Below are 20,398 nucleotides of genomic sequence, written 5' to 3'. Positions count from 1 at the left end.
AATTATTCGCATTCGTAATTTTCCTCCAGTTTCAGTGATACTACTGGAGTGGATTTAAGTTGTGGTGCGACGGCTTGTAAGAGCTTACTGATGCATATCTCTTGAGACTAGTGGGCAATGGCAAGCAGGTGTGCAGGCAGGTGATGTGTCAGTTGAAAGATTGGGGACACCTGGTGGGCAGGTGTGGAACATCATGTCTATCGAGACCAGGAGATGTTAGTAAATAGCAAAATGAATCACTCAGTAGAATCAGATACAGTGGAGCCGGGATGGGGATGATGGCGCAGCTGTTGCCATGACGACTTCGGTAAATCATTCACAAATAATTCTGATAGGATGCAATAATATGTGTTGAAATATGCGACTGTCATAGGCTTTCTAATCTGGTTTAAGATATTTGCCCTCAGATCAGGTGCAATCGTCGGAAATTTTCATGATTGATTTACAGCACAAAAAGAGAAACCTCAACAAAAACAGGACAACAGATTCCTGCACTCATATATATCAGAGAGTCAATGCTATAATGCATCTATGAACTGAACAAGCAGCATCAGTATTTAAATACCCAACGGTGATCATTTGCACTCACACTGATTCACAATATGAGATTAGCTCTGAATGATTTTATCATCCTCAATTTTTACTTTACACGCTTACAATATGATGCTGTGGCTGTATAAGAGCTTTCATCTTTTAAAGCACATCAAATAATAAAACACAAACACAACACAAATATCACAAATACAGCGTTTATGAGTTTTCACACAGATCTACAGGAATGCTCTGCTTACTCTTCACGGTTTTGATTTCATGTGTTATGTCCGTGTATGCAACCTCCAACATGTACATTTGTTTTTCATGTGGATGCCACCCGGCTCTAATGCCCATTTTCAGACAAGCAGTCAAGCCTTGTCATCCAATGCTTGATGTCTGATTTTGTTTTGACCTTTTCCCAGAATCACTCTTTCGCTACCAAATGTGATATCGACATTACGGAGCTCAGGGATGTGGAATTGGCCACTTAGGACGTGTGAAAACCACCATGATCGTAAATTGCTCCTCCGGTGCGAACTGAAGCAGATGTGCCAAACTGATTTTGGATTGATATGACTTTGTACCTCTAAATGTGCACTGGCAAAAAAATACAGCATGCACTGGTCCTTTGATAGTGTGCAGACAAAGCTCTGCACAAGGTTTACGCCGTGACCATTCATTACATTCAATATTTACAAATCTTATGATTAAAGACCATTTTTTCTTTACTTAAATACTTAATGCCCTATGATTTGATTGATTTCATCCCCTTCAAACCTTTTCTGAGCACTACATACGAAGTCAACCACTGTGTGGTTCTAATGATGAGTAACGTTAGTGACATCTCTCTCTCTTGAGGGCACACTTCCGTCTTAATCTCCTTATTTCTGCTGTTATACATACCTGAGGATAATAGTTTTGGTGATGCAGTGCTTCTTAATTGTCACTTTGCATCACTTTATAAAACAGTGCTAATACCAAGCTGCCATCGTATATCTTTTATTCATGATGTGAAAAGTGTAAAAATCTTTGACAAATCGCTCGCTGCAGCTCACTTCCATTCTCTTTTCACTTTTTAAACCAATATAGCAACATGGAAAACACATCATGATGTACGTAAGGAGATGCACAAAACTTTCATATGGGTCTTATTCAGAATATTGTTCACTGATTTAGAATTATTTTCATATCATTTGCATAAAGGGTATTTTTTGGAGACAGAAACTGTAGACAATGCATGCTTTTTTTTTGCTTGCTCTAAATTCTAATGCTACAAATTTATGTAAATGTAAATTCATGTACCTGATGGAAGCGACTGAAAAGGGCAAGTTACTGTGTTTTTTGTTTCAAGAATGGCCTGTTATCATTTTAGATCTTTGTTTCAAAGGTCTGCCTGACATAATTTACTCAGTCATTTTTAGAATATGTCATATTGTGTGATGTTATAATAATAGTAGTAGTAGTGGTAATAATAATAATAATAATCTTACTAGGTTAATCAGTTTAAAATTGAGGTTACCCATTGTGTGTTTTGTGTGTGGGTGTTTTCAATATGCTTTATTTGTTTAATTTAAGTAATTTACCAGAGGCCAGATTTAATTTTGCCCACTTTTTTAATCCTATTTTTAACACTCAACGTCTCGTATATGTGAATGTGTGTTCTGTGTTGCACTTCAAGACCAATAATGTCATTTATAAAATGAAATATATATAAAAAATATATAAAAAAAATATATATATAAAAAATATATAAACAGAGCTTCACTCCTGATTCTCTGAAAGTATTGTTGACGTTGTTGTCATCACATCATTTCTGTTTGCTGCTATCTACTGTATTTGTGTTTGGGAAGAGACAAATCTGTCCTGGTCAAACAGACTAAAGCTGTGGAATTAAGATGTGTTAGAATTCACAGGATAATTGTTTCATCTAAATAAGACCATTATATTCTATTAGCCAGTGTTTTATTAGTGTTGTTTATCTGGAAACCATACTTTGTTTCAATAGCCTGGTGTTAAGGCAAATACGCCTCTGTCTGTCTCTGTGCATTAGACATTACAAGTGCATGTTTATGTGATTTACTGGAGGCTTGCCTTTATATAGTTATCTATAGCAGTTTCATGAGAAAATCCTGTAGGGGTTTTAATGTAAACTATGAAGTTTCATCAGGGAACAAAATATTTTTGTTGGATGGTGGTGGAATGTGTTACCTCTTACAGGAGAGTTTGTATGCAACTGGTTTATTGACTGATTTAGTGGCAGTCAGCTAAACAAACAAGCAGACAAAAAGATCAAATAATTTACAGGCTGTGCACGAGAGCTGCACATTTTCCCATATCATCCTTTCATTTTCACAGATTCTTTTGAGTTTGAACAGATAATAATCAGATGAAGAGAGATTCACGGTCATCAGAGTTAGATCATTTGTTCATTTCTACCGTATATACACAAGATCTGACTGTCTGATGAAACCCGGTGTGCTTGGACAGACTCTCTATGTGTCATGGTTCAGGGCAGGACTGCTCGGGATCTTATGATGTAGAGACATGCACAGTTTCTCAAAAGCAGAAATGTAAAATTCCAGACAATCAGTTAAGCTAAAGATCCAATCACTGAATATAAATACCCCCTCCCTTTCATACATCATATTACCACTGCATAAAGTCTTACAATTTCATCAGTGTTGAGAATGGGAGATTCTGATTAATCCCTTCAGTCATCAAAATGGTCTTCAAAGGTAAAGGTTCTCAAACGTAGGGTAATGGGTGGGGGGAAGCGGTGGGGGATTATGCAAACTTCACAGTGATTAATTTTGGCCTGAGACGTATCTCCACTGATGGTAGCCGCGAGAGGAGCATATTGATTGATTGCAGCAGGGGGCGCGAGGTTCTGCACATTTACTTTTTGATGAATAGGCTGTCAGCACCACGAACAACCAAATATGGCTCCGTAAATGAATGTTTAAGCGATTATGGTATAAGTGTAAATATTACACATCCATTAAGGAGGATTACATTTGGTGCCACTTTGAAGAGGGGAGGAAATAAAAGGGACAAGCCCGCAGAATATCCCACAGCAGAGTAGGTGCATGGAGAAATGTGGTTTTAATCTGCATGTATAATGTTTTAGAATTCTAAATAGGAAAGTCCTTGACATTAATCTGTGTGCGCCTGAGTGTCCGTGTCTGCCTGCATGCATGCGCGCAAGTGTGTATGTTTATGTAGGCTGGTGTGTGTTTTCAAGAGGGCAAGGACTGAAGATGGGGCTTTAAGTTGACAGAGCATGCCAGTGCATCCACCCGCTTAAATTACCACACGATAAAACGCATCCGGGGTGTTGCTCTGGAGGTGAGAGTGGGAATAAACGGCTGCTTCAAAGATGATTTGTGCTCAGTGCGGATTAATTCTCCCACCTAAGAAAAATCAATAGCGCTGCGTGCAATAGGAATACATTTGTGTCACCTCAGGGGGACAAGGAAGTGAAAACACAGCTCAGAAGCAGGTTTAGACAATACACATCAAAATGACTAAAACCCAGCCAATAACTAAACTGGTTAGAGGGCTCATTCTGGAGAGCTGCCAGTAATTAAGGACTCTCTCGCTTTGCCTCTCTGTATCCTTCTCCATCTCACAGCTCAATGTGAAATAAATACATTTTTTCCAAAAAAGCACTTGTATAATCTTTTTTAACTTTTGAAGCTGCAGCATTTGATCAATGAAAATATGCAAATATATTCACCGTATTCATCATTCATCGTTCTAGAAGGCACTTTCCATCTCGTTTTTTGTCAAAGCAATGCCTTACATTTGACCCTTGTATCAGCAACCTACTTAAATGGGAGACCGACTATTTAGCTTGATTTGTAATTATTGGAGAGTTTACTTTTTGTACATGAAGTCACACATTGATGCATGTAAACACAAGCCGCTGCTGGAGAGCAGTCCACACATACTCGTAGAAAACATGCACAAAGAGATTCTGATTTCAAACACAAACAGAAAGTCCACTGAGAGAAACCAAATCTGTTTTTTTATTTTTATTTTTTCTCAGCATCATGTCAAAAGGCTTAAGTCAAAGCAAATCTGTTATTCTCATTTTGGGCTCATTCTGCCACAATTCTGCTAATTAACAAATGTGAATACTTAATCGTGCCTTTTTCTGTCCTTAAACAGGTTGCTGTGTTTTCTGGAAAACATCTTGACTTGCCCTTTGTGGCCGCGTTATCGTTCAAAGACATTTTGGGGAAAATATCTTCATCATGCAAACATGCTGTTTTGCAGAGTTTGCTATGCATTTCCATATCCCCAGACAGAACGTCCTCATCCTCACATTGACTGCACGATAAACACCGGGGCCTCTGTTTGCCACTGATCTTCTGAAGAGAAGACGGACAGGAGATCAATAAGCTCGGCACCCTCCATCCCATCTGCAGGCATTGGCTTTTCTTCTGTACAAACCCCCCAACCCCTCTCTTTCCCCAAATTGTCACTCTGTCATTACATCCTCCAACGGCCCTCGTGCAGCCTCTGTGACGGCTCGATCCCCTGCCTTTCACTCACACACCCACAGCCCTGTGCCGCCCTTCCCGCTGCCCCCACCTTCCTCTGCTCCGTCCTGCTTTATAAGAAATATAATCCCATTGATCCAAAACCCGATGGGAAGCGTTGATCTGTAAACAGACGAGTGCTCAATAAGAGCTGCTCAGTCCTCTAGAGAGGAGATGGAGGGATGGTAGGTGTTGGGGATGATGGGGGTGTGTTCTAGGTGCAGCTGGTAGTGGAGAGGTGTGCTTGTGAGAAGGGCTGCAGTGAGAGGAGAGAAGGTGGGGGTGGTGGTGTTTCAGTATCTATGTGTCTTGGCATCATTTATCAGATTTATTGCTTTCTTGTCTTATTGCTGGGTGCCATCGCCCCTCACCTGGCACTCCTGCTCCCAGTAAACCTCGCTACCGTCCCTGCCGCAGACTCCCTTTGATAAAACTACGTTCTACAAATGCAATTAAAAGTCCAGCGCTCGGGGTGAACAGATGAAAGGTGTGACATTTTGCCTCTGACTGACGATGAATTCGGAGTGACGGGCCGGACAGACGCATCCAGGCACAGATATAGATTTATTTTTTTTTCCTTATGTTCCCACAGTCTCCACACAACTCCTCCTCTATGCCCCCCTCCTGCCTTCCCTGCTGTCTTATTTTGCCTCTTTCCGAGGTGATGGGGCCTAGCTGTAAGGGAGTGTGCCCCACACCCCACCTTATCCTAAATCATTACTTGACAGTTTAAAAGGGCACAAAGCAATGGATGGCTTTTTTTCTGTGTTTCCATGGTTATTTTCTTTCTCTTAACCCTTTTTCTTTCGTGTCTTTGATGAAGTGAGTGGGTCTATCTGTACTCACGCTTCTTCTGCATCAAGGTCATTTGTCACTGAGAGAGTGAGGCACAGGCTCTCGAGCCAGATGGAGGGTCCGATGGCTGGTGTGTGAGAGATGCAAAATTAGGACTGTTTTTGGCTGTTAAATTTTTGGTTCAGAGTCAGAGTTGTCTTTTCAGTCCCTCAGTACTCCAATACAGGATTTACCTCTTCCATCTAAACTAAACTAGCCATCTCTAGCCACAGGTGAGGGATGCCTATGCAGTAATGGCTTTTTGTGGTCAGTCTATTGATCTGCAGCATCCCTAGGTTTGGAGGAAGCTGCAAAATATTACTTGCATGTTCAGAGTAAAAAAAAAACTGTACTTCAGGAGTCACCATAAAATTCTGAAGAAAAAGTCTGACATCCAAGTGAGTCACACCTGAAAAAAAGTACAGAACTCACACAGTGAATTACATACTAACCATGTGTTAACACTGAATGTATTTATAGTCACACACTGCTGCCATCACACAGTGTGCATTGTCAATGAAATTTTTTTCTTCACTAAAGAGTCATCAGACATACAACACCTTGTTTACCTTGATAACATTTTTCTAACGATCAGTCAAGCCTGAGATGATGTTACAGCCAAGCGTAAAATGCATGTTGTTTATACAGTTTTTAAAGTAGTAGTAATAGGTGCAGTGGCGTAACAATAATACTGTGAACAAACTATTTTGCTAAACAATGTACAACATTTATTTTGATAAACAGGGACGCTGTAAAAGTGGCAGGGAAAATAGTGTTGGCCGACAACATTGATCTGTACTCAGACATTCATGAACACGCCCACCTCATTGATTGCCACAGTCCCGAGAACCAACAGAGGCCTTTAGGTTAAAGGCGCCTTCTTGCTAATGACCTGTAAAGCAAACGGTACAGTTAAAAGGTGGCATCAATACTGACACACTGAACTCTCCTAACACAGGTCCCTAACAGAGTGTGTCCACATGAAAACACTACAACTCTCCCTACAGGTTGAAAACACCCTCATCACTGTGAAACTTATGAGGAGACAAGCTACACCAGAGACCCTCTGTTCTTCGGTAAGTCTGCATGCCTCTACATCTGCTGGACTCGAGTGTAATCAGCTAGACTTTAACAAGCGACACTGAGCAAGCACATACATGCATTTTTGCTCCAGGCATACCTTGCACCAACAGCCAGTCTACAAACTCAGCCCAACCCCACCTACTAGTCCTTCATAGACTCCCTGCTTCTCGAAACGTCACTAATGCTCCAAACACGTTGCATACGCAGTGGTCAGCAGGTCTCACTCTGCTCTGCCAGTGGTGGTTCAAGGTTTGTGCTGCACACACATGGAGAGATGCTATTTCTGGTTTGACCTTTGACCCGACACACAATGGGCAAGAAGAAGCCTTTAGATTCTCAATTAAGCAGAGACGGAAAGAATGTCCCTGGGTATACACGTGACTTACACAGAATGTGAGCTGTATGCACGAGACAAGAATAGTTTTCTGACTATTGAGTTAATGGACAAATCACAAGTGGCAAACCATCCATCAAACACCAACGTGATCAGTCAGGACTATTGATCCAGCAATTTTCCCAGTCAGCAATAATCAGGTGGCTCTCATGCATCTCAAGCTTCAGATCCAAACACACTGTCCCACTTTCTGAGGGTAACAGAAATTCATTTCCATATGGGCAGAGAATAGCAGAAAAAATATTTTTTAACAGAGGCAAAGGGTGAAGATATAGTAGATCGGTCCAAGACGTGCTGGCAAAAAGCAAACGTGAATCATCATACAAATGTGCAGTACTATTATTGCATAATAAGGACAAGAACAAATGATCATTTAATGTGAGAGGTTTATCAAACATGTGTTTTGTTTATTTCGAAAATTACTAGAGTTTTGTTAAACTTGCAAGTTGTCCAGAAAAGATTATCTCACATAAAGCAGAAGAAAGAAAATTAATCAACAGATTTTCTCCCAAATCTGAACTCAGATTGGATAATTTATTATTATGCGTGTTGAGCCAGCTGCCTCTATTGCTGTTTTATTGTGCTCTTCGATAATATTGTTTCTCTGCTATTATTATTGAGTATGAAATATTGCTGTCTCTTGCATTTTTTGGACAATTTCTCACTGACTTTAATGCTTTTGCTGTGTTGAAATCAGTCCATATATCTTTTATCTTGTGGTTTATTTGGTGAGTATGCAGGTGCATCAGGCTTTTTCCCTTTCTTTCCCCATGAAACCATAAACTTTAACTCAAATATGCACAATGAGGATCAGTTTAAGAAATGCAGCCTTGTGGTGCCATCATCATTTGTGTCTGGCGATATTGCTGGCAGATGTGGTTGTGCAGACTTCGGTCGATTTGAGCTGAAATGTTTACATCTTTATCCCCCACAGCATGTAATATCTGTGGGTGTTAAGGTCTGAGATACATGGCTAAACTCCAAATGCAGAACTAAGACAAAGGAGTATGTGAATGAAAAAAGGAATTTATTATCAGAAAGTATGGATAATGATCACAGGGAGACGATGCAGGTTGATCCAGGTGAGGAGCGGGCAGGTACGTGACGTGAGTCAGTGGTGTAGTGGAGCTGGGCAGAGGTAGCAGATTCAGGACATGAGGAGATGATCCTGAGGCACAAAGAAAATTCTTTCAGTCATACAGACAAGGCAACAAAAAGCAGACTTGTTACCAGGCTAGTGAGTCTAACAATCAGGCGAAGACTGGTGAGGAGATCTGGGTTTTTATCCTGTGGTAGATGACTGTGGATTGGCTGCAGCTGTGGTGGCTGATTGGAGCTGGGAGCAGGTGTAGGTGAACTAAGATTGCAGGGAAATGCTCAGTCCAGACACACACACACAGACACACACGGACAGACACAGGGAGAGACTGACAGGGGTAGCGGAAAATATTTAAATAGGCGGTTATTTTCTTGTTACTGCACCAAAAACTCAGTATTAATTAATGCCAATATCAATCAGAACTAAAACAAATGGAAAAATTATAATTCACCCTCATTATCATCAACAAATAACTGCAAAGGCCGGACAGACCTCAGAGTTAACTTAAGTATGCAGATGACTGACACAGAAAAATCATAGTTGTCCAATATTCGTATTAAATGATGGATGCGTGGTTTGAACCGCATATGTGTTATTTTAGTGTTTTCAGCTAATGATGTAATGGCACTGCCACTGAGATAGCTCGTTGCTCATTTTTGTCTGTGTGCATTTCTCTCCGAGACCTGCAGGATAAAGCTGTTGCGGCATGGTGAGATATCCAATTTTAATATGGACCAGTCCAGTATACTGGCTGTGTTCCCACAGAAAAAATCTTATTTTGGAGCTTGTGCATCGGATTCCCTACTTTCCTGTGACTTCAGACGTTTTTCACTTGGGTGTTACTGCAAAAAATTCCAGCTAGGTGTTCGCAGAAGGAAAAAAGGGACAAATACAGTAATGAGTGCAGAAAAAAAGGGAGAGGAAGCCATTGTTATTAGTGATCGATTGGCTATAGATGACAGGAGAATATTTACACAGCCCTTTTCCAGGAAACCTTTCATGAAATGAAAACTATGAACTCCTTTCAGGGAGAAAAAAAAATGTTGCATGGGAAGAATAAAGTGTGTGCAACATCACTTTTACTGATGATTGATAGTGAGAAGTTTCACTGATCTTTAGCCTCTATTCACAGCTTGTGATTCTGCTGGAGAACAAAGGTGTTCAACAAAGAACATGAGGGGATCCCTCAGAGGTAACCTCTACACAAATGCCTGAGGCTGGAGAATAAATATGCAGTGCCTTTTTACTCACTTACCTTTTGATTTCTTTGATTGTTCTCAGTCTCCACTACACCTCCCTACAGGCCTCTGAGCTTTAACTGAAAGACTTTGATGCTGCAGGCTTTACTTAATTGTTTTGTTCACAAAAATCATTAAGTGTTTGTGTTAGTTTGTTCGTGTTTGTATGTGTGTGTGTGTGTGTGTGTGTGTGTGTGTGTGAGTAGGTGTGCATGAAGGGCCATCTTTTCAGTAAAGGGAACCTGGGGAATAATCCCAGATTGATCTATAGACATCCAGTAGAACTCCCAGGCTGTTTTGGCACCTGTGCAGATGGCAGACCTTAAAATATCAGTTTCCTCTCAGAGGTGAGAGCCTGAGAAAGTGAAGCACCAGGCTTCATAATAAAACTCACACCAACACGTTGTCACAGGAGGGCGAGAACAATGTGCAATGTGGTGCCCTTGTACTGAAGGCATGACTTTGTTGGAGATCTTTTATTGTGCAGTCTAAGTATACAGAGAATGATGTAGAATATTTGAAAATTATATATATATATGAGTTGTACAACCTGAGCACATCCCAAATCTTCCCTGTAAGTTCCGTTGTTGAGTTCAAATTTCATTTCCTTCAGTGAGAATACTCTTCAGTGCATGCTGAGATTTCGAAAACTTTCCGCTGTTATGACACTTCACAAAGTATTTCTTATTATTTCAATGTTAGAAACAACTTACTGAGTGACGTGTCCTTCGCTGAGATAAAACCCCAACTAGCTACTGTACATGTTTTACTATGTTCAAGCTACCATGAAAAGAAACGTTCAAAGCAGTTCTGTTGCAATATTTATACAAAGAGAGAACTGCGACAGGACAAGGGTGTTCCGCATCAGAAACATAACAGAAAGACGGGTTCTTTGATGTTGTAGCAGAAAGTTGTAGGTATAATATGTAACTTTATTCCATAACATGGCATATATAACTATGTTCTATAGCATGCAACCTTATTATAACTGTGTTCTACAGCAGGCATGTCCAAAGTTTCCCGTAAAGGGCCGTGTGGCTGCAGGTTTTTGTTCCAACCAAGGAGAAGCACACCAGGCTGCGCTCATTTAATCAGCTGATCTCAGTGTTTGTGGCCTTTTATGGAATACTTTGAACATGCCTGTTCTATAGCATGCAAAATCATTCTAACTATCTTCCATAACGTGTAATATATGTGTCATTGCACAGAATATATGACTATTTTCTATAGTATGTAATATTATTCTAAGCATGGAAATTGGATAAACAATAGATCAGTCCTTTACCACCCACCTTCGTAGCCTACTGTTGCTGTGGTTGTTTACAATGATAATGGTGGCAAACTTTGCACTAACTATTGAAACAATAGGCCTGGTTCTTCATTTTCACACAGAAGACGGCCTGAATAAAAGTGTGGCTCTCATTTCTCTTCTGTGGATTTTGTCTGCTGCAAAAATAGCAATCACTAGCTGATTCTATCAGATATGGCTAGCTAGCGTAAACCAATGCAGATGCTAAAACCCCCTAAATTGGCTGAAAGCTCAGTCTCTGCTTGATTTTTTAAAATATTTCCAGGTGATTTGTTTTATAAGGAGAACCCTATAAAATGGAGTTAGACATGCACTTGATGGCGACATTGTGTACGTGATGTAATGCTAAAAGACTGAGAATAGGGAATCGTGGAGCATTCTGCAGCTAAAAAAAGCCCAATTCTAACTATGTACATATCGCCCCATTTATGTTAAAATGTAAAATCCTCTGCCCTAATTTTTTTGTTCGTTGGTCATACAGGTTTAACACAGTTACTCTGAGTTGTACAGGCTGAGACTCCCAAGTTACATGAGTGATGACAGTAGATATCCTGTGAAAACAGCTGCTTTGATGATGATGACGCCACGGATGAATGGATGAATGAGATGAATGAGAATATTCACAGGCATGATGACGCCACATTTCCATTGCCTATTCCAGGAAAAAAGTTAGCTTCCTCATCAACTGATAGCAAAACTGTTTGTGTCTTGCTGAGTTGAGCTAGTCAGCCTGAATACGCGATTATAAAACAGTATTATGTATATGGTCAAAAATGGTAAGCAAAATGTCTGTAGTGACTGAGGAATGAATGAGGGACAGTCTACAAATTAATGAATCATTAATGAGTAGCCTAGTTCCTGAATAACTCTGGTTCAAAGATTAGCCTACATAGTAGATAATGATGAGTTACATTCACCTCATGATAATTAAAAAGGGTAAGCGATGGTAACATAATCACCAGGTAATGAGGGACCACTTAGTAGCTACTTAGTGTGATGAATCACTTTACTTGAGGGGGGACAAAAGGAGTAACTAAAGATTAAGTAAGGCTAATTTAGTAATGAATGGGTCGTTCAGTGGCTGATTCACTGTTAATTAGGAACAGCTCATGAAGAAAGCAGTTCTTTTGTTTCACATGTTCTTATTCTTGATTACCTCGTGATTCATTAATAGGCTACTCATTGATGGGCTAGGTCAGGCATGTCCAAACTATTCCGTAAAGGGCTGTAGGTTTTTGTTCCAACCAATCAGCTGAAGACTGAGATCAGCTGATTAAATGAGTGCAGCCTGGTGTGCTCCTCCTTGGTTGGAAAGAAAACCTGCAGCCACACGTCCCTTTATGGAATAGTTTGGACATGCCTGGTCTGGGTACTTACCTTATCTGTATGGGGGTTGTACAACTGGATTATCGCCTCTTGAGGTACATAGGTTGGTTGGCTGGTTACCATGCTAACTTCAGTACCTCTGCAAGACAACACATAGACGTCTTTGACACAACGTTTTGAAGTAAAATTACACAGTGCACTTTTAAGATGTAGTTGTTGGTGTTTAAATTTCCCTAAACCACATAAAGAGCAGGACAGAGTCGCCACCATCACTCTAAACTCTCATTTACTATCATCTGTAAAGGACTTTGAACGCCACAGGCGCCAAAGTTTGTGGTCATAATCAGAATATCGTGTTTGTATAGTAAATGTCTTCATCACATTTAGGCCGTATTTTCATTTTAAGAATAAATGCACATGTTAGCAGCGTCCTTTCTCAGCTGTGGCGTAGTGGGTGGAGAGGACAGTGCTGCAGAGTCTGGCCTGTACTTGACAACGGAGATACATTGGTGTGAGTTGTCCTCTGCCATCAGCCTCAGACACCTTACTTGGCTCCAACTCCATCTCTCCTATTCAGGTATAATAGGCAATCTGTCTGCCTCTACTATCCTCACCCTTGTGATGGGCAACTAATTAATCACAATTGTGCAGTGCTGTTTTTTTTTTTCTTAACTTCTTCCACCTCCCATCCCTTTGTCCATGTGTTGTCTTTTTAGCAGCGGAAGCAATGACGTTCTGTCAGTCTGCTGGTCCAACACTTTGGTACAGAGTGAAATATCTTGATATATTTGATAGATTGCCATGACAGAATGCCTCATATCTCACACCTTATTTTGGCGTCTCTTTTAAAACATACTACGTCCTATTTTTTCATCCATCCAACACTTTTGTTCTTGGTGTGTTATGAGCATTGGCCTCTATCCCTCTGTGCTATAATTACGCTGCAGTCTTGAGAGAAGGGCATGACAAAATATTGTGAAGTAGCTTAGATTTACATATTCTTGTGTGCACATGAGTGTGAATATATCAGCAAATGATTATTGTTCTGTACCTTTCATGCATGCACAGACCTGTATGTGTGATTTAGGTCTGCAGAGATAATGGTGTTTTGAGTGTTGAGGTAATTTCTGTCTGATAGGATTTTCTTAAAAAGTCTGAGCTGAGAATCGACAGCATGATGTTTGCGATTTAAATTAAAGTGACACAGGACAGACAGTCTGGCAGCCTGTGTGAAGGAAAGGGAGAAGTGGAGGATGCCAAAAGCAGAAAGTGAGAGAGAAAGTGGGAGGCAGGTGGAGGCAGGGAAGAAAAAGATGGGCAGATGAAATTACACCTGCAGGTCTGTTAGCTTTAGCAGCCGGAGTCTAGCAGTGTGATGTCCCATAACATACCCCAAGGGTCCGTAAGGAATAAAGAGTGAGTAAACCTCACATATCAAAGTTTCTTTTCTCTCACACTCCTGTTATTGCTCCTGTGCCTCTCCTTGACAGCCCCGTGATTCATTTCCTCCTGCCTGAAAGACGGGAAATGAATAGAAAGCTTGGATATTGTCAGGCGCTAAATGGGAAAGCAGTTGCTCTGGAGACACAATGCAGGTGCAGGTAAGAATGGTGAGTTCGGTTTAAAATGCCACTCAGTCCCACTACACGGCACACAGCAGCACCTGTCTCACATGGCTGAGGGAAAAAGGAGGGGCAGTTGATTGGGTGTGTAACATTCACACATCAGCGTGGTTTATGTTTGAGTGGGATATTCATCTCTTTGCTGTCAGACTGCAGGATCCTGACACTCTGTTACACACCTGCACCGTGGAATGACAGGGGCTTTTTCACATTTGCATTTAACAATAAGAATGCAGCTGACCTCACAGTTTAGCCTCTTTTGGCAAAAAACAAACTGGCAGCTGGTCAAGTCTGTGCGCTGAAAGACGAATCTGTTGAGATTTTCACGAGTGCATGTGGGTTGAGCGTACCCACGACACCTTTGATATTTCCTTAGCGCCTGCTTAGATGTGCTCAGCGCTGAATCAAAAACACGTATTTGCCCACATGCTGACACTCTCATATAGCCATTTCTTACAGCATGGGGAATGAATACCACATGAAAAAGGTTCAAAACTAAAATGTGCACATGAAGGTTGAAAAGTTGGGTGAGTTATTTTGGAGGGGCTCAGAACCAGGTTCAGGCTCAGGACTGTTCATTTTCTCCAGCCTCCAAAGCATAGATCAGCCTGAAACATACATGTTCACGTGAGGGAGCCCTCTACTGGTCGCACCAATTACAAGCGCAAAGTAGGAAGTAAGGCCACGTTATTATAGAGGTTGCGGTACATGAATGGATTAAAAAAAAAAACACCAGACCTTAACGCAGGAAACGGCTGTTTATTTTCCCTTTTTTTTTTTAACCGTGACCATGATTGTTCCCAAACCTTATTAACTATGTATTTATTATTGTAACCATGATGATGGAGTAGGCCTAATCAACTCAAACCAAGGTTTTGGACAAATTATGTCATTGTGCTGATCAGAGCATCAGCTTACCAAATGCTTCCATGTGTCATTGGACAAAAACCCCATTAAGTTTATTTATTTATTTATTTTTTGCTGTTTTGTTGATTGATTTAAGGAGGACCTGTTGAAATTAGTTCACTTCTGGATTGTGGGTCAGTTTTAGATAAATTCAGTAATTATGGCATCCTGATTTGTTCCCAGCTTTCTGAATTTGCTTCAGCCTCTGACTGGCTTCTGCTCCATATGAATTGCAGTCAAGGCTCATAGCTATCATAGCACTTTGAATCGTCTGCCATTACCTTTTTATGTTGAGAGACACCGAGGCAATCATGTAAAGACAATTCTGAAATTCTGAAAATGTAATTTGCCGAGAGGAAAAGGTGTTTATTGTATGAGAAGAATGAAAGTTCACGGTTTCAGTGAGGCTTAAAGCTGTAATGACTCAGTGTCAGCATCTCAAGGCTTCTCCTACACTTGAGGATGCTGAGCCATACTTGCAGTCATTGAGCCTTGAGATGAGGCTGAGTAGAGTTGTAATCCAAGCAGCTTCCCTGAAGTACATCTGAGATCATCAGGATTAACATATCAAATTCAGGGACAACACTGCTTATAAGTACGTGAGAGATATGGATGCACGCTCTCAAGCCTTGTTAGAATAATACGTTTCATGTGACTTAAAATGTCTCCATACATTTTCATTAGGGTGAGCGAAAGGCCACACAGCGCCAGGATGACAGTAATATACCCCGACAGGCATGGAGAGACCAGAGGACGTCCAGAATCTGAACCAGGGGCAACTCTACAAGATGTGGTGTCTGACAGGGTGGATGATGCTGTTTGTGTTGGCTGGTCCATCACGGTCTGTGACCTTCTCTCCACATGTGTGCTCCACGGGGCCTCACTCTTTGTTTGTGATGGTATTGGTCTTGCTGGGGCATGCTGCTCAGCATGTCTGTGCCTGAGGTGGCTACCCGCTGGGATTTGGACTCTTCCAGATGTGAGGGGGTGAAATGAATGTTTGTTAAGCAAAAAAGAACTTGGGTTGTCTCTTCTCCTTCATACTCTACCAGTGGTTCAGCACAGAAATATGAGATCATCTATGAATATTGCACTGTTTTGTTCCTTTGCATGTCTATCCATGCATATGTTTGTACAGAGTGGTTATAAATAGGGTTAGGCTCTTCGGCTCTCGCTTCTATATTTTGAAACCAGTGTGAAGGTGGATAATGTGATTAGATCAGGGATACAAGCCATATTTCCTGTATTAAAAACAATCCAGTGGAAAATGATGATTCAAAGTTAATAATGTGTATGTGGAAAGTATAATTTTCATGTAGAAATTTATTAAGAAAATCTGTTCTAATGGAACTGGCTATTAGCCCAGCTTGGTATTTAGAAAGGTTTGCGGTTAAAAAAAGGTAATGCCTAACTCCTGGCATCATGGCTGGATAGATATTCCACTGACTTGGAGCAGTACAAGTTCTGGCATCTCCCATCTCATTCAATATTCCTTCATTTTTCTCTGTGCTGTCCTTAATTGGCTCAAGGTTGCAAAAAACAAAGTTGTTTTATTGTCACAGCTACTATTCAAATCTGGCTCCGCTTTGAGTAAAGCTGGCACATTTTAGGGTGTTGAAATACATGGCCTGCACAGTGTCAATTAAAGCTTTCATGGTCACCACAGCCAGTTCTCTAAGACTAAGCCGAATTGTTAAATCGGAAACCAGTACAGCAGAAACTTGTAGAGGTTTTTGTTTGTGGTTTTTTGAGATAATTGCGTCCCCAAAATTACTTTATTTGCAAAGGCTTTTAAAAACTAAAACTGGTCTGTCGTTAACCTTTTTTGTGTTATCTGTCAAAAACCTGCAGTAATGCCATTAAAGGTCCAGTATGCAGGATTTAGTGACATGTGGTGAAGTTGCGGATTGCAAACAACTTGAGTATTAAGTTGTTTGCTATCCGTAACCTCACCTTCCCCTACGGTGGCTGCCAAAGATAACAACAACACTCTGGGCAACTGTGGAAACATGGTGGAAGAAGCGCTCCCATTTCTGCCATATTATGCCAGAGGATCCACTAAAATCGTAATCTCCGAATGAGAACAAATGCTTAAAAAAACTGAAATGCATCTTAATCATCACAAGCAATGTTTTTTCAGAGATTAAAAATCATCTTTTAACGTATATTTACATTTGAAGCACACAATAAAAAACGTTTCCACCCACTGATGCATTGTTGTGTAGAAATATTCAGCCAGTCCTCAACAGAAAAACAGCCGTGTAAATACATGCTAGCAAGCTATTACGCCCCAAATTTTGTTTATTATTTGGCTGGGACCTCTAGTGGCCGTAGCAATTATGACGGAAGCAAAGGAGGAAGTCAGGTGGCGTAATATAAAGAGTAAGAAAAGTCTGCATTTGCAGGATTTTCACCCAGGACACTGCTGCTCGTGGCCTGTGTGAAACAGTGTGTGTAATTCAGCGTCAACTTTTTTAGTTTACACAATATACTCAAGTTATTTAACGTAGGGTAACAGTTACTTTTTAACCTAAATCATGATCTTTTCCTGAACATAAGCAAGTACTTTTGGTTAATAAACCTATGAAATGTTGGTACTCTGGTAATCAGTTCAACTGTAACGTCATTGATTGCAGCAGGAATTGTTACAATATCTCTTGGCTTTGATGAAGACGGAGAGGTTGGTAAAAGGGGATATGAGTTGACTGATTTATTGAAATGGAAGATCACTTAGTTGAGATTGAGCATCAGTAGTAATTCAAAGGGGAAAGAAGGTCCAGTGTCCCATCTCTGTTCAAGACAATAGACTGAGAGATGGGAACCAGAGAAAGAGCATGCAGGGAATGGATGCAGCAAGCATGACAAAAGGTTTGTGTAATGATGTCGTTCTCAATTACTAACCTCTGTCACCCTTGGGTGTCGTGGATGAATTTTCACCCTGAGCAAAAAGAGCAACGTGGGCGACATCAGTCAGAGAGATGCATCACTGAACTGGGCTGATTTCAGTGCTGCTGTGCTGCTAACTGTGTTATTTGCTTGTTGAAGTTATAATTAAATGAAGTGTGTAATAACAACGGTATACCGGAGTGTGCATTGCTACATCGCTATGATACTTTCACAGTACTGTCCTGCACTGTGGGAGAGAGCATGCATTACTGTTTGCAACACTAGGGATTACAAGTAAGTTTTGTCAGTGCCAGAGCCTGCTGCTGCAGATCTGTGCCGACACTAGATTTAAAAGTCTTCATGCGGGGATGTTGAATTAAACATTGCGTGCATGCCATCCTCAATCTGTGCCCCTTCAAACATTCCAAGAGTGTGTAATTAGTCACACGGTGCTGTCTCCTCTTTTGGAGACGTGACACACTGAACACACATGAGGCTAAAGTCGGGATTACCGCATATGGACAAAGTGTCCCACAAAGAGGAAGGACAATTATGACAGCTTAAATCCCACAGCATGTCCCCATGGCCGCCATCACTTGTCCGGGATGCTTTCTCTCCAGATTCCTTGCTGCTGCTGCTTTTTGACAGTCAAGCCACCTGTCAATTACTGTAAAAACACTTGCAGGGAGATGACAGAGTACCCCGTGGAGACACTGCAAAGAAGTTATTCTCTTTTAACCAGGATGCATTGGTGTTGTGGATTCACGACAACCCTCTGAAGAAGAGAGATCAAGATCTGTGCTTCTGGTGCCACAGAGTCAGAAGAGTCAAGTAGCCCCCTGTAGACAAGCCATATGGCCTAGGAAGAGTTTCATGGGTGAATATGTGTGGCAGCAAGCACCATGCCAGTCCCTCTGCTGATTTCTCATTATCGAGGAATAAATAGAACAAGACAACAAAACAGTGGCCCTGTTGTGTCATACTCATTCTGACTTCGGTGTGAGACAGATGGTACAAACTAAATGGCAAGATTTGAATAGTTGGGAAACTGGGCAGAAGCGCTAAGCACAACAAACAGCAAACTGTGATGAAGAGAGCACTCTGTCCTGCCCCTTTTCTCCTCATTTTGTGAATAACACTATAATTTTCTTTCTTTGTCACCTGTTTTGTGCTGCATAACCAAGCGTCACTTTTAACAGCAGCCACAGTGACAGAGTCTGCACCAGTCTCCCCGCTTTATTGCCTGTGCGAGCAGAGTGTGTGCTTGTGGCAGTGGCGTGGGAGGCTGCAGGGGAGTCACAGGGAACAGCAGATGCCAGATCTCCGCCAAGGTGGCTGACGGGCGGGCAGGCAAGGCAGACAAGCACAGGATGCAAAAAGCTGAGGCAGAAAGGCAACCTGTAAATATAGCACAGCAGCTCAGAAGCTTCGGTTTCCATTAAATAGCCATGTATTTCCCAGCTCCTGGCTTTATTGCACCGCTGCTCCGGGAGTGGGAGCCCAGGAGGCTCTTCAACATTATTAGCAGCTCACAGTACATAATCCCACAGCAGATTCTCGTCTATCTTCAGACCAGACTGAGATATATAGAGAGAGATGAGGAGTGAGAACAGGGAGGGTGGTTGGAGAGCTGGAGAGGAGGGAGGGCCGGTGGCAGTTGCCAGTCTCTGTGAGTCCAAGTCATTGATGCAACGAGACAGAAAGAGAGGCATACAGACATACATTGTAAAGCCTCTGTGTTTCTCATCATGGTGTCAAGCTAATTCAATGACAGACACCAGATGGTGGCCTGTCTCCAGAGGTCCCATGTGTCTCACTAAGTCATGAGGCCAGACACAGCGCCAGCGCCCTCCTCTGCCATTCCTTTAGAAGGCGTTGAAGCCACCACATACCCCTTCCCCGATGTCGCGGCCTGGTTCCACTTCTGACGCCTGCTGGACCTTCAGGTGCTGTTTACTAGCAAAGACTGTGCGAGGGGGTGAGAAAGAGGCACAAATCCAACTTTTAAAAACAAAACATAGATGCCTCTTCTTCAGAAAAAAAAACATAGCTTGAAAACCTGTGAAATCTTCATGTCCTAAAAACACATCATGTTCAAGGGTTGCACAGTGAATCTGGCCTCGCAGACCAAGCACTGACTCATCATCATTTATGCAATATAGGAGAAACACACTACCTGTGAAAGGGCATCTCACCGCTGGAAAGCTTTTTTTAAATTGGTGCCACATGACCAGAGAAAACAGAGAAAAAGCGTGCTGGTAGTCCCTTTTGCTCGAGAGGTAGAAAACTGTGGCAGCAGACCACAGTGCTCCCACTGGTGGGTGACGTAGTTGAGTGGTGTCTGGTTTTGGCTCGTCTGGTTTCAAGCAATGCCGGCCTGCCCACAAACTAATACACTAAAATATCTTTCTAAAAACATTCACTGTGACAAATAGGCAATACAGTAACAGACTCTTGAGTCTTGAGTGCCTAATTTGAGTTTTGGCTTTCAGTTTTGTGTCATGAGCCACCCCCTCTCGATCCTCAATTCGACTTCTGTACTCGTCGAGTCCATGGAGGCGGGAATGCAAAATGCAGAAGTACAATCTGTAGTTTGAACAAATGCCCCACAGCTTTGCGTAAT

This window comes from Chelmon rostratus, chromosome 17, assembly GCF_017976325.1.
Source record: "Chelmon rostratus isolate fCheRos1 chromosome 17, fCheRos1.pri, whole genome shotgun sequence".
NCBI lineage: Eukaryota > Metazoa > Chordata > Actinopteri > Chaetodontiformes > Chaetodontidae > Chelmon > Chelmon rostratus.
The sequence above is the reverse complement of the archived record's forward strand: the minus strand, read 5'-3'. Positions refer to the sequence as shown.